Genomic DNA, 14914 nt, shown 5'->3' on the forward strand with positions numbered 1-14914 from the left:
CCATCCCCGACATGACCGCCGACACTGTAGCTCTTGCGATCGTCTCTATACCTGGATCGCCCGCTACGGATGCCCCACTCGCATTACGACCGACCAGGGCACGCAATTCCAAAGCGCCCTCTTCAAGGCTCTCATGACCCTGCTGGGAGTTCCCCACATCAGAACGACTGCCTCTGATCCGGCCTCCAACGGTGCTGTAGAGCACTTCCATCGCCTCCCTAAGGCATCTCTTATTGCTCGTGAGGCCCAAGTCACCTCGGTAGACCGTCTGGCGATTGCCTGTTGGGCATTCGTTCTGCCCTCAAGCAAGATCTTTCCTGCTCCGCCGCAGAGCTCGTCTTTGGAACGACACTGCACCCCCCCCCCCCCCGGCGACTTCTGGCGCGACTCCCAAGCTGAAACTCGGCAGTCTGAATACGTCGAGTTACTTCGCCGCTTCTTCCGACGCCTTCCGCCGACCGTCCCCCGGACCCCCAATTCCCCGGCCATCTTCGTCCACCCCGATTCGTTTTTCTTCGGCATGATGCCCCCCGTAAGCCCCTTTCACCCCATTATGACGGTCCTTTCCGTGTCCGGTCTCGCACCGACAAGACCATCACGCTGTACATTCAAGCCCGGCATCAGGTGGTCTCCCTTGACAGGGTAAAACCGGCACACCTGGAGGTCGACAACCCTGCTGCACCTGCCACGGAGTCTTCTGTCTCCGGCCCTCACCCGCGTCAAACCTCGCCTCACCGTTACCTGGGCTACTCCTCTCCCTGTGTCTTGTTCTACTTCAGCCCTTCTTCTGGGAGGGGGAGCCCTGTAGCGGCCATCTATCAGTGCCGCCCGTCGACGACGAACGCAATAAATGCGACGCGAGCTCACGGAGCCGCTTCTGCGCGCCAGTGCGCTTTCGCATTGCATTCAACATCGACAGTCAGTCTGGTTGTCCTTCCTTGTCTTCCGAGGTACACGCCGCAAGTGCATTAGTGCAGCTGGAGATTACGTGGAAAAACAAAACTAATTTCTCGCCTGTAAGTTCATTTTACTTTTGCGAAAAATGAAAAGTCCCGGTTTGACTTGAACACCCCTCGTATAACTGAACATGCTTAGATAACGTGAGAGTTGCATGCAAGAACGGTATGTAACTACAAACGAATTAGTGAACTTCTCAATTCTCTTCATTTTCAGGAACACTGATGTATGCAGCCTGTGCAGGGGAAATTCTTATAGAGAGGACCTGCCAAAGTGTATTACAAGCTATGAAGCTGGCAGTACATCGTGGAAAAGATGTTGACGGCATAAAGGGCCCAAGCCCTGTCATAGAATTACTTGGACTTGACCTGGTGTGGGGAGTGCCTCCCGACTATATGCAGTGCATGTTGTTGGGGGTGGCAAATTTCTAACCGAGCTTTGGATGAGTTCCGTAGGGGAGGCGTATTATATAGGCAGGAAGCTCCGAAGTGTAAACAAGCGCCTGTGTGCCATCACCCCAGGATCACGCAGAAGACTTCCCCGCTCACTGCAGGAGTCTTCATTCTGGAAAGCTACGGAGTGGAGAAACTGGATTTTATACTTTATGCTGCCGACATTGCATGGGATATTACCACAAGAGTTCCTGACGCATGCATCCATGGTAACAGAAGGACTTTTTTTACTGCTGAAAAGTGTGGTGAACTGAGACTGACGTCACAACAGAGGAAAAACTCCTCACACTCTTTGCGTGTAGTGCAACAGAACTGGATGGTGAATCTTCTGCACGATTTAATGTGCATCAACTCGTGCACATGGCAAAAAGTGTCCGGATGCTTGGGCCGTTATGGGGTACATCAATGTTTGCATTTGAAAATGGAAACGGGAATGTGTTAAAGCTTGTGTCTGCGGCCGAAGGGGTTCCTCTGCACATTGCAGAACGCTTGGTGATGAAGGATGCACTGAGCGACGTGACAAAACACATTTCTATTTCAGGAAGCCTAAAATTTGTGCAGATAAGCTAATGAAAACAAACTGCGATAAGACAAGTACCCGGGGTCTTGGTGCCGTGGGATGTCACATGCACGTTGTTTCAGATCAGGCTTCTCGTTTACTTTTCCACAAGTTAGGAAGAATGGCGACAGTTCAGAGATGTCTCGGAACACGTGTTAATCGCATTGTAGTACGCGCAGCCGCATACAAATGTGCCCAACGAACCTGTTCCTCCTATGTAAAAATGGTTGACAGCAACTACTGTGAAGTACGTGAAATACATGTATTTCACGGTCCATTGTAAAAAGTGGCACTCTTAGTCAAGCATCTGCTCGTTACAGGTACTCCATTTGGTCATGCATCTCACATTTATTCGTGTGATCACCCTCCTGGTGATGAAAGACTGTGCATGTATTTTGATGATGAGGTCGATAGCCAACTTGTGTATGTCAGGGTACAGGGTTCAGGCTATGTGACTGAACAACCGAACATGTTTGAAACAGACTGAGACCAGCGTAAAGGCAATCTAGCTAGGTTGACTTTCATTCCTCGAGTGCATCGTGCACCCAGAGTGTAACAAGCAGTGTATATTAACAAGCAATGATATCGTCATTGAAATAAGGGTACAGCAGGGTTATTACAACACCGTTATCATTTGTATATATCCTTAATCTCTAGCTACCAACTACTGCTTGCGTGTAGCTAGCCATATTTGAACGCATTCTGTACTTGGTGCGTCCCTTGTATGTTCAATTTTGTATATATGTATACATATGTGCCAGAAAGAAATGCATTCGGAGGGCAGAGACTTTCTCTACTTACCAATAAAAAGTAATAGAGACAGGTGGCCACGACACTGTACAATGTAAAAAAAAAAGACGACCACTCCTTTCTTTTGTCAAAAGCCTCGTTTACCTAAACTTGTTCTCTGCAGTTGTTACTTTCTGTAGCCTCGTCATCTCAATCCTCTTTCTTTTTTTCCTCTCACGTCTTTATATTTCCTCTCACGTCTGGTATTGCATGTCTGCATTCGAGTATGCATATAACGTAGCACACATGAAATAGTATGTATGGAATTGACCTTCCATTAGTGTGATATATGCACCTAAGCTTATTGGGACCTGTTTATGCAAACGATACAGCACAACAGCTTGAAATTAGTTTCAAATGCTCTTACTTCAGTCCAAATTGCTATTCTGTACTTGACGTGGTGCATACAACCAGAGCATCAGCATACTTTTCGATTTCTACTCTATTTGCCACTCCAACTTGCGAAATGCTCCTCTGTCGCCCAGGCTAGCTGTCATGAAGTTCGATGCCGCATTTACATTAAACTGCAATTAATTTTAACGTCTTTGTATTGTTTGCGAACCAAAGCACCATGTAAGCTACGCTAACCTGGTGCTACAAGTGCCTAAAAATAGGAAAGATTGACCCAAGAGGATAGGTTTCCACATATCAACGGCAGGCATGTTTTAATTTCGCCTACAAGTAACGGACACTTGAGCGGTGTGCGCAGCAAAAGTACATCAACTGAACACAAATGAGGAGCTTGCAAATTTAATATTTTAACAACCCACAAAGAGCATTAGTGCATTGAACACTTTGAAGCTCCGCATCAAGGACATGATGACATTTATGCTGGTTGCAGAAAGCATGCTATGAGGGGTTCTTAGTGAACGGCTCGGTTATACAACCGATGCTTATTCCTTGACACCTATTTTCGTACTGGTACCTATTGAAAAATCCAGCAGAGTTTTCTGCTGGTCCAGCAGAAGAGGTTGCTGGCCCAGCAGAAGCTTTCACTGGCCCAGCAGAGGGGCCCACTTGTCCAGCAAGAGTCAGTCATTGGTCCAGCAGAGAAGCCCAGTTGTCCAACAGAGCCTTGTAGTTGTCCAAGAGAGCCCAGTGATGAAGTCAGGACATCAAAAGAAGTGTGTAACAGACAATTAGAAGAATCTTGCCACTATAGCCTGCCGTCCCTACAGTCCCATTGTCGGTGCCTTGCCTACATCATAATCGCTATGCACTTCGGCTGCGACGACGAGGTCGAGAATGTGGTTCGATCATGGCTTGTACGTGCCGGTAAGGATTTCTACACTGCTGGTATCCAAGCCCTCGTGCAGCTGGAAATTACATTGAAAAATAAAACTTTCTCGCTTGTAAGTTAATTTTACTTTTATGAAAACAGAAAAGTCCCGGTTTGATTTGAACACCCCTCGTATTTCAATCTCTCCCCACTAGCACTAGAATGCTGTGTGAAAGAAATGTAAATATGTACGAAGAAAGTAGGAAGTCACTGAAAAGGTTAGCCAGCTGTAGGACTTGAACCCACATCTTCTGGACTGCTGGTCCAGGGCTCTACCAATTGCTGGTGCACTGGTCGGACAGCCCTTGTCTGTCTCTAGCGCGGGGGTCTTGTGGCAGCCAACCGAAAGACGAAGTTTGCCACCGCTACGCGCTGCGTGACATGCGCTTCCCTTGGGTTCGGCGCCAGTCAGTTCAGTTCCCTGACAGCCACTGATCGAGCTGCCCCAATAAACTGCGGCTCACTACTTTGCTGTCTTCTGCCTTTCTTCACCACAGACACATCACAATGGCAGGCGTTTGTAACTGCTCTGGTGCTTTTGTATATTATATCCACAACACTGATATCATTCTCTTGTGCGATGTTCGGTTCATGTAGGCACAGTTCCTAGCACGCATTGGAGGTGTGACCTTGGCCTCTACCGTGAGCTTGGTAATGAAGATGCTCCTGGCTAACGATCTTGCGAGCAAATACAGTCTAAAAGGGTTGCAGAAGAAGAAAGCATTCCAGCAACTGGGCGTCTACGGGTGCACTGTCGGTAAGAGGAATTTGTTACACCATATGTGATTGTTTTGTACAGTCGACCCCCGTTTATCCGGACTTCATTTATCCGGATCCCGCGGTATCCGGACAAAAAGCACGGGAACGGATTTTCCTCCATGTATTTTGTTCTCGTTTATCCGGACTTCAGCTTCCGGACTCGGACAAGAATTCCAGGGAACGAAAGTCGAAAATTCTTGTAATCCAGTTTCAGTTATCCGGACTACCGTGAGTAAGAGGAGACACTGACCCCACTTCGTCACCCTTTTCGCTGTTTTGGGGTTATTCCCGTCACACGTCAGGGACCTGCATTCCTCCGTAGGGGAGACAACCGTGCACGATGACCCCCTTTTCTCACGGGTCACGTTGACCAGTCGAGTCATTTGGAAATATCTCGAGCAACTGTCCGGCTCTAGAGGGATAAACTCCAACCCGAGGGCCTGCTGCTTACGGCCCGTTGGCCGATGAAGACATTCTCTTAGCTGAGCTGCGATCCCTGATGCAGAGGCTCACTGCGACTGCCGTAGATGATGATGCGGTTTCTGACTACGTTGACGTTGATAAGGATGAGGACGCGTGTGCAGCTATGACTGATGACGGTGTGATTGCTGCTGTTGCCGCCGATGATGTGCAGCAAGACGGTGCCGATGACGCCAGTGAGAAACAAGGATCCGACATTGACAATTTGCGTCCGCACTGACATTCTTCGAGCAGCGCAACAGCGTGGGTCAACTCTATGCAATTAGCAAACGTTTGCAGGAATCAAGTGCCTACACCACTATGTAACAGCTGTCATTGACGAGATTTCTGTGTTTTAACTAAACATTGCTCTGTAGGACGTTTCTATTCGGTCGTTTCATTTATCCGGATGCCCCGGTATCCGGACGGTTTCGCCGGGAACGGCACCGTCCGGATAAACGGGGGTCGACTGTATTTGAATGGTGGTACTGAACCCTTCAGATGCCATACGGCGGCGCTACAAGCTACGGAACTGGAAATGGGGCAGAGAGTCGGGAAATACCTAGCAGGGTCAGCAGATCTGAATGGTGGAAGGGAGGTCCGCAGGCAGAGGACACAGCGGAGGCAAACTGAAGAAGAGACTGCGGGTACTGAGTGAACCGGTTCAGAAGCGTGGTGCGAAGTATGTTGATGTTGAAATATGTTGTTGTTCTTTAGTTCTCAAAGCTTGGAGAACATACCATGATACTATGCTGTGATATTTAACCCATAAATAAATTCTCGAATACTCTGTGTGGCTCCATGTGCATTTTGTTGTGGGCAATGCTACTTGCTCGCTAAAAGGGGCAATAAACACGTATACAAGGTGCTTTTTTTTTCAATGGGTTGTGATACATTGCTGAAGGTAAACGTTTTCCAAAAATTGCTGTCGCAAAAACACTAAATAATGACTCCAAACCGACCGAATATTCACTGCACTCCCTCGCGCTCATGCCCTGCACTGCGATGCCCAGGCGAAAATAGACACACGTCATTCTGACGTCGCGTATCATCAACCATTCAAAATGCCGGACGCTTATACATTGATTTTGTTGTAATATCGGGAAGTTCGGTGAATTCTAAACGTCTTGCCACTTGTCAATCACAATGTAGCCAGATCAAACGGTGCCAAAAGCTCGCAATGCTGCATTTCATGTAGGCACTATGTTTTCAGTGTTGTATAGCTCCGCGAGGTCACCTAGATGCTCCCGCAACCGGTTCCTTCACGAGCTGCCGCTTGTCTCAGTGGGGCCTGTCATTGGCTGGGAGATTGAAATCTCCCCTATACCTCTAGCGCCTGGAATGCGGTGTCGATATACGTTAGAACCTGGTGACGTGTCCCCGTTCCAAGGATGAAGGAGAGGCTCACAGGGATTATGCTCTTTGAATGGCATTGTTTCGTGGTAAAGACGCCTCCCTAGAAGTAAATCAATTTCATATCTTGATGTCATGAGCCACGTTTTTTCATAGAGCATAATAACTGGATAATGTTCGTCGAGCTGTTTAGTGCCCCTTTAATGTGATACTCATCTAAGTCAGCACATCAACAAAGGGCGATGCTGTGATACTTTCAATTATTGCTCATTTATATTCCTGTTGTCAGAATGACTAGTTCCCTATATACCTCAATAAACCAAGTAGTTCTCATCTGTCATATCTTGTGACCTGTAGCCATTTACAAACAAGCACATATACAGATTTTATACAGACTTTATTCAATGTTAGCACTGTGAAGCAACTGTGGCTGGCGATGAGTGGCATACAGATGTGGACAGATGGAGAGAGGACAGTAGGAAAGAGTGTAAGACTGGGGGTTAGTATGCGTCCTGGGCAGATTTCGGGTAGCTGTACCGACATTTGTCTGGAAAGTATTTGGAAAACCCAGGGAATGCCTGAGACGGCACAGCCGGTCATAGTACCTTCCAGTCTTCAGGACGACCTTGGCTACCACCAACGCCTTACCAAAGCGGGACGTTTTAACCCGCTCGGCCATGCTGCTGGTATATACTGAATTAAAGGAGAATGGAAACAGTTCGAAGGAAGCAGAATAGGGTAGCAGGCTAGGTCAACCTGTCAACCTGTACCAATCGTGCTGTTGTACTAGCAGTGTCTCTTGTGACTCCATGAGGATCATCTGATGACAGCCTCACCGTAACACTTTGGGGACCATGTGAGGGCCAGTCCTAACATCCCGAGAACGTCAGCGCCGTCCGCACCTGACGTCCTGGGGACAGTCGTCAGATGTATCCGCATTGCCAGGGTACGCCTCCCCCTCCCTTGGGTATATTGTGGGCTTATACGTTAGGTTAGGTTACACTAAGCCCCCACCGCTCTGATGTGTTGAATCGCAGCCCTCTCCAACAAACTGAAAACTCCCCGCCTATGGGCGTACATGTTATAGTACAACCTGTATACTTCAAATGTTTGCAACACTTTCTTGCATAAAACAACACTGTCACGGCGCCGAAATGTTAATGTGCCATTCAAATATTTTGGGAAGGGTTCTACTGGCATTCTACATAAGAAAGGAGGTATCTTCCATGTTTCCCTTTCCTAAATATACTACTAAAAGTAGGGTGGGTTCAAAGCCAGCAAGACAATCTTTCTGGCTACGTCCGTGGCTAGACTGCATGCTCGCCTCTGAAGGTGTCTTGGTACATAGTACAACTTTCACCTGGCTGTTCTCCATACAAAAAGATGGAACTTTCCAAAGCAAAACTGAAGAGTCTGGAGATGCACTTGCACTGGATGGTGAACACATCGTGGACCTCTCGACAAAGGATAATCCTACAGAGCACATCTTTGGTACGGCATTGAGCTATGCACAGCCAATGAATGCTGATGTGTCAGCCAAGATAACCCTCCTCGTCCAGCAGGATCACTGAGGTTCAAAAATGCCCCAGTTTCTACATTGAAGTTGCTCTCTTTGCAAAGAAACTGAAGCCACAAAATACATATAGGACATTCTATCCAACACGTGAACACATCCGCTCATATATACAGTCCGCAATACGAAAAGATAGATACAGTTCCATTGACCAGATTAATGTTCAAGCTGGTCGAAAGTACGCACAAGAAGGACCCTACGGGAAAATAGCTCTTTCCAGCTGTGCAAGCCGCAAGACGAAAACCCAGCACCACAGCTGAGTAAGGAAGACAATGTTATCCAAAATGTGTCAAATGCATATCAGCAAACACTGATGTTCTGTATGCAAACTGCTTTTATGAGGTCTGCCATGGACAAATATGCAAATGATGTCATATGCCTTGACACCGCAGTTTGAAACCACTGAATGCATTTCTGCAGCAGCGGAATTTTATTAAATCATGGTGCCCTAATTTAAACGCAAAGTACTGGATGGTTGATTTCAGTCATGCTGAAATAAATGCTATCAATTCAACATTCCCGTCAGGTCGAACTGCAGTGTGTGACTTCCACAAAGAGCAAGCCAGAGAGCGATGGTGTCGAAGGAAAGAAACTAACATCTCGAACAGAAACCTAGCACTGCGTCTATTGCGTCAGCTTGCAAGGTCACATACCCCAGATGAGTTCATTGCATCTCTCGAGCAAATGCACTCCAATGATGTATGGGCCAGCAATGCTGCATACCGTAGCCATGTCGAGAAGCACTGGCTTCCTGCGAAAGAAATCTGGGACTTTAGACATGGGCTTCTAATCACAATGAATAAAGGACAGAGGCACAAAATAAAGTGCAGTGGCCAATCAGCAGTCCAGCATTGGCCATCGAAGCTAAATTCACAGGCCTTTTTCAGGCACCATGGACATTCTTGGCTGACAGGGAAATGCAAATTTCAGAGCGAAATCTTGCAGTGCTCCTCAGATATTGGTTATATCATGATGCAGTGCCACATTACTTACAGGATAGACCACGCGGTATTGTGCAGCATATTATGAGCCGGAACTCTGCAGCAAATGATTTCAACAAAGACTCTGTGACGGCAGGCCATCATAATGCCACATTTTATGCAAAGAGTGCCACTTGTGACGGAACACTATCCTTCTTGGACTCTTCTTTGCCCAGCTGTACATGTCCAGATGTTAAGATGCACCTGCATCCGTGCAAGCACTTGTGTGTCATTTTTACCCTGAATACAACATGGGGCTTTGAAAAGTTTCCCCAAGGCTACAGCAATGGGCCGGCACTTGATAACCATGTAGGTCCACAGGTTGAAAGCTGTCCAGAACATGACGAGATTCTAGAGTGAAGATACCACCCTGCATGTGCTAAGTGATGTTCCAGAAGAAAGCTTCAACTTGGAAATGTCACATCCTCCCAACATGAGCACACTGAGGACAAAACTACTAAGGGAGCTAGACGGAGCAAAAAGCCTAACTTACTTCTGCACATACAGCAAGGATTTAGAATGCTCACACAGGTGGAAGACTGCTCTGCTCGGGGCACACCAGCAAGTCATGTCTCAAATTTCTGTGGTTCCCCAACAAATGGGTCATTGGGCAAGAAATGTCCAAAGGCTGTTCAGGAAGCATTGAAAGGTGTATCCTATCTGAAAAGGTGGCGTGCAGCTAAGAAGAACACTGGCGCTCCAAAGGATGTTTTGGTGAAAAAGCAGAGGTACTGTGTAACACATATCATAAAGCACTTCGAACAGAGAAAGAATACGCACATGTGTGTTTTTTTTATATATATCACTTGCACATATTTGTCTAAAAGTTATCAACAGCAGGGACAGCTTGCAATGGAATGCCATTAGCTTCGAATGACTATTAGTGTCATGCACTGCCATGTCCTAGAGCTTCTTGGGGAAGCATTTTTATAATTCATTTTAATGCCATTAGCAATTATAAAAGGGCAGGTATCTCCAAAAGCTTGTACGCCCTGTACATCTTGCGTTTTTCTACAGTTGACGTGTGTTCGAGGATCTTAAGGGTGGACAACGACGATCGTGTAGCAAAATTAAGTGAATAACTGTCGTAGTTATCGTACGACTTGCGAAATTGGGGCGAAATGGACCAGGGAATACATTTTGTGCTTGCGATCGGCGAATGTCTGTCCGCCATGCTCTTCGACTGGCATCAAGGTTGGGCATATCGTACTCCTCGCTAAGGAAAATGTATCCCGAGTAGCATGGCCTCTGGGTCGAGTCGAAGAGGTATTCGTCAGCGCAGACGGCAGAGTACGGTCATGCCGTGTAAGGTTGGCGGACGGGAGGATGTTATCCCGACCAATTCAGCTGCTTTACAGGCTGGAGGGCGATACTGCGTGAGCTTCGGAATTGTTTCGCGGGGGAGTGTGTTGAGGAAGATGACACAATGACGTCACTACGCATCATCCTCGTGATCGCGCTTGAGTGAGGGTTTTTCATTCCACTTCAGTTTGTTGCATTAAACGGACATCTCTTCTGTCACCTCTGTGGCTCCTTGGCTTTATTCCACATCAAGCGTGCAGGGGACATATAATCCTCCTTGTACACATCAGTACACATAACATGTGGCAGTGCCAGTGATGTGACACGTCTTGCCACTGTTGTGCTGTATGTATGGCATAACCGAACTGCTGCAGGGTCTCAATGCGGGTTTTGTACACTGAAAGGATGACATCCTTTGTCAGGCTACCTTTGTACAGTACAAGTCTGTGTCCATATTGAATGTTCCTTTGTGTTGGTCCAGAAATGATACCTGTTATATAATGTGCTACACATGACATGAATAATGCCTGCAAATGGAGCATGTTTGTTAAAGGAATATGACGAAATATGAGATTGAGTCAGCTAAATGTAAATAAATTATTCAACGATAAAACGGTTTTAGACCTGTTCGACAAAATTGCCGGCTCTATACGATTGCAGGGTTCGCACAGAATATTTGCTTCAAAATTCAAGGCTATTTCAAGGATTTCAAGGGCATGATAGGTCAAACTTCAGGGATTGGTCAAACAACTTTATTTCCGCGGAACATTAGCATCGCTTAGCCGCCTGAGGTTCTGCTGAAATCTCCCTGTCAATATCTTCAATCTCAGCTTCCTTGTCTTTGGCTGTTCTTCGGGAACTATTCGCCTATTTGCTAACTATTTGCTATTTATCTGCAGATCCTCGCTGGATCTTCAGTACTTTCTGAAGCTTGGTTTTCTTCCCCTGCAGATACTCCAGCTCCAAGACTAGTTGCTGGGGTAAAACAGGAAGAAGTAGTTGGGAGTTGAGAGTGAAAGAAAGAAGATGAAGTTATGTGGTTGCTGTGTGGATGCAGAATCGATCGGCTGTAGCATGTAAGTGAGTTATTAAAATAACGAGTTTCTTGCCTCATCTTGTATTTCTTGTTGTATGTCGCCCTCCACGGGGACGGAACAGATGGCTTTGCCCCGAGAGTGGGAAAAGGCTCCCACAATTGGCGCTGAGCTCGTTTGTTTGACGACGTGGAACACGCAGCACCTTTTATTTATTTTTTTCGTACAATTTTGGTGTTCCACGTTTTATTTTAGTATGATACCACCGGACTGTGCTGCTTCATTTCGTGTTCTTTTATTTTTCTAGTGTATCTCACTTTGTTAGGGCAGCCCTTTTGGTGCTCGTTTTCTGTTTGGAACTGTGCCAGCCTCGAGCATTTTCGTCCTGACTGTCAGCGCCAAGGGCCGAAAGCCTGTAATGTGCCAACGGGAAACGACCGCAGCCGATGTCCATGAACGCACGCTTAACGATGTCGGCTATCTGCCGAGCGTACGAACGGCCTCGATCATGCAAAAGCTGGCTCTGCAAGCTGCAAGACAACCAAAGGAGAGCATTAGCTCCTTTTGCTCCCTCTGTTCGGAATCGCAATCAGGACAGAGAACTCTCCCTCATTGGTGGCTGTGTTTACGAGCACTGCCTGCAAAGCCAAGTAGTTCTAGAGACTACTGATTTCACCCTTCATCTTGCCTCCAATGACGTCATTCGAGCACAATCTGCAGTTGTGCTCTGGCTCCATTTCGATTGGGTATGGTGAGAGCAGCATTTTGTTCACCATCCCGGCCTGGCAGTGCCCGTTATCCTGGACAGGGATTTCACCCTGTCCAGGGAAACGTGCACAAAACGTGGGACAAGAAAAAGGATGACGAGTGTGTGGATGACACATTAACCTTCTGAGTGTCATATTTAAAGACGGTACTATGCTGCCAATAAATTCTTTTGTTGGAAGTCTAGCACCTGTCCATTTGTCTCCTCTCTCTGTCCTGTTCCCAGTGCTAGTTCGTCATGCAAGGGATTTCACCATCTGGTAGAAGTTGGCGCCAGACCTGCCCACTGGAGCATACGTATACCATGGCTCGGCAGGGTTATTCCCCTTCGCCACAGCGGTGGACAACTGCATGGCACTGCAAGCTTCAGCAGCCTCAGCCGAATCGTCTGCACCCCCGACTGTCTTGGGGTCATTCCATGGTCCTGAGGAGGAGCGCTGTCAGCTTCAACAAGTACTGCGGCAGTACTACACCATCTTCACGGAAAATCCCGGTAAGACGTCTCTGTTAGAGCATAGCATAGACACAGGTAATGCGAGGCTCTTGCGTTGTAATCCAAAACCTTTGAGCGTACATAAGCGTGCTTTGTTAGACGCTGCTCTTGAAGAAATGCTCTGTAGCATGCCGTGGACAACGACGAAGATGGCCATCTCAACTCTCATCTGCTCCCGGTCACGACACCTGAGCAACGTGCCCCCTGCCGGTTTCGGCAGTCGCGGCAGCCGAAGCCACGGCACGCTTCAGCCGGCGTCTTGGCACTCCTCACGGCTATGCAGCCTCACTTCCTGGGACCCTACGAGCTCTCGCTCCCGTGCCGGTTGCGGCACCCTAGGCCACGACTCCGATACTCGACTACAACGCCCAACGACTTCGCCCCTCACCTGCTCCGCTCATCGACCGTTTCCGGCAGCAGGTGTTGTGCCCTGCCCCGAACACGTCCAGTAGTGCGCGTCATCCACGGTTGCTCTTGCTCTCCACCTCCGGTGAGAACGCGGTTCTATTTTCTCGCCGCTCCACGTCTGGGAGAGGGAGTACCGTAGCAGGCCGTGAACAACGACGAAGATGGCCACGCGCCTGGAGCACCTGCCTCAGTTCCACCGGCGCGGCCATGAAGCCTCTCCGTCCATCCATCGCCTCTCCGTGGCATACCATCATCGCCAGTCGGGACTCATGTGAAGGAACAACACCTCATCTACAGCTCCAAACCGGTACAGTTCAGAGATCCCAGAGCCGTGATTCGGATTTTCGCCTGACTAAGCTGGCGTTCGCTGCGCGGACGACGGTCAACAGATCTATAGGCTTCACCCCGGCGTTCCTGAACTTGGGACGAGAGGCTCCTTTTCTAGTAGAGAATGCCCTGGACCTCCCGGATCGCAGTTCCCGGCCTCCTTATTCAAGGTACACTGAGGACTTCCAGAACCGACTGGACGTTGCAGCTTGGACGGCTCGGGAGAACTTGGACGTCACAAGGTTGGACCAGGCTCGCCAATACAACTGTGGACGACAAAATCTCTCCTACAGCATTGGTGACCTTGTCCTTCAACGGAATCACCCGCTTAGTGATGACAGGCTTCGTCGCTGTGACACTGACGAGGAAACTGCGCCAGTACACATCTCGGACCTGAAAGTTTACCACATCCGAGACCCTGACGAAGAGAAGATCGATCATCAGCCGTCTCCTCCTCAAGACCTGAACCAGGACTCCGCTTCCAGACCAGCTTCCAGACGCTACAACTTGCATCCTCGCAGGCAGCGCACGTAGCAGCCACTATTTTGGTCACTAAGACCCAGTGCTCGCGGCTTAGTTGGCCAAAGTGTGATTTCCGTTTCGCAGTCTTCCGCTATAATTGTTGGGGGACAGCCTTTTCAGGCACTCACTCTATGAAGTAGCCGTTCTCACCGTATTCCTTGTCTGCAAATACCGTTTTCAGGTATGTCTCCCAAAGGAAGTGCAGGAGTAGTCACGGCCCTGGACGCTCTCCAGGGGCTAGTTCGACCGCATGGCCTCAGGTTCCGAGCCAACCCACGCCACCACCTCACCGGTCAGTGGGTACATGAACCATCCTAGCGAGAGACAGACCTGTATCGTGGGCCTCCCACTCTGGCTGGACCACCCAACCTTGCCCGTTCGAGCCAGACAGCTCAACAGACGAGCCAGCGAAGGTGCCTCAGCCTTTCAGAGGCCAGTTGCTGACGGACAGACACCTTAATGATCCCCCTAGTCCACTGACTGAGGAGGGAAGGTGACTTCTATGTCCTTTATATCAAGTCCCCGAACTGCACCGTCGAACGCATCAACAAGGGCCACTTAACTGGGCCAAACAGCAGTCCAACAGCGGGGACGTAGCCGCAGCCTTGGACACGTTGAGGAGGCTTAGGCCCGATCTCTTGAGGCCTTCCTTTCCACCGAATCCAGGAGACGACGTAGTCTTGGAGTTCGACGACGACGACCTCGAGACGCCAACACTGTAGTTGTTCTGGGTTGCGGAACTGTGTGCCACGTTTTGCGGTGGGGGAAGTGGGGGGGTAAAAGGAGACAAAGGTAGTTGGGAGTTGAGTGTGAAAGGAAGAAGACGAGGAAGTTAGGTTGTTGCTGTGTGGATGTGGAGGCGATCGGCTGTAAGACGTGAGTCATTAAAATAACGAGTTTCTT

General features: G+C 48.5%; 1 long non-coding RNA gene across 1 annotated transcript; it reads left to right on the forward strand.

Moving 5' to 3' along the window:
- The first annotated feature begins 4762 nt into the window (after positions 1-4762).
- On the forward strand, positions 4763-14352 carry LOC135386939 (uncharacterized). Its single transcript, XR_010420727.1, has 4 exons — positions 4763-4793; positions 11414-11538; positions 12488-12754; positions 14193-14352. It is a non-coding gene; the product is annotated as an uncharacterized LOC135386939 (long non-coding RNA).
- Positions 14353-14914: the final 562 nt, after the last annotated feature.

Source organism: Ornithodoros turicata, chromosome 3, assembly GCF_037126465.1.
Source record: "Ornithodoros turicata isolate Travis chromosome 3, ASM3712646v1, whole genome shotgun sequence".
NCBI classification, from domain to species: domain Eukaryota; kingdom Metazoa; phylum Arthropoda; class Arachnida; order Ixodida; family Argasidae; genus Ornithodoros; species Ornithodoros turicata.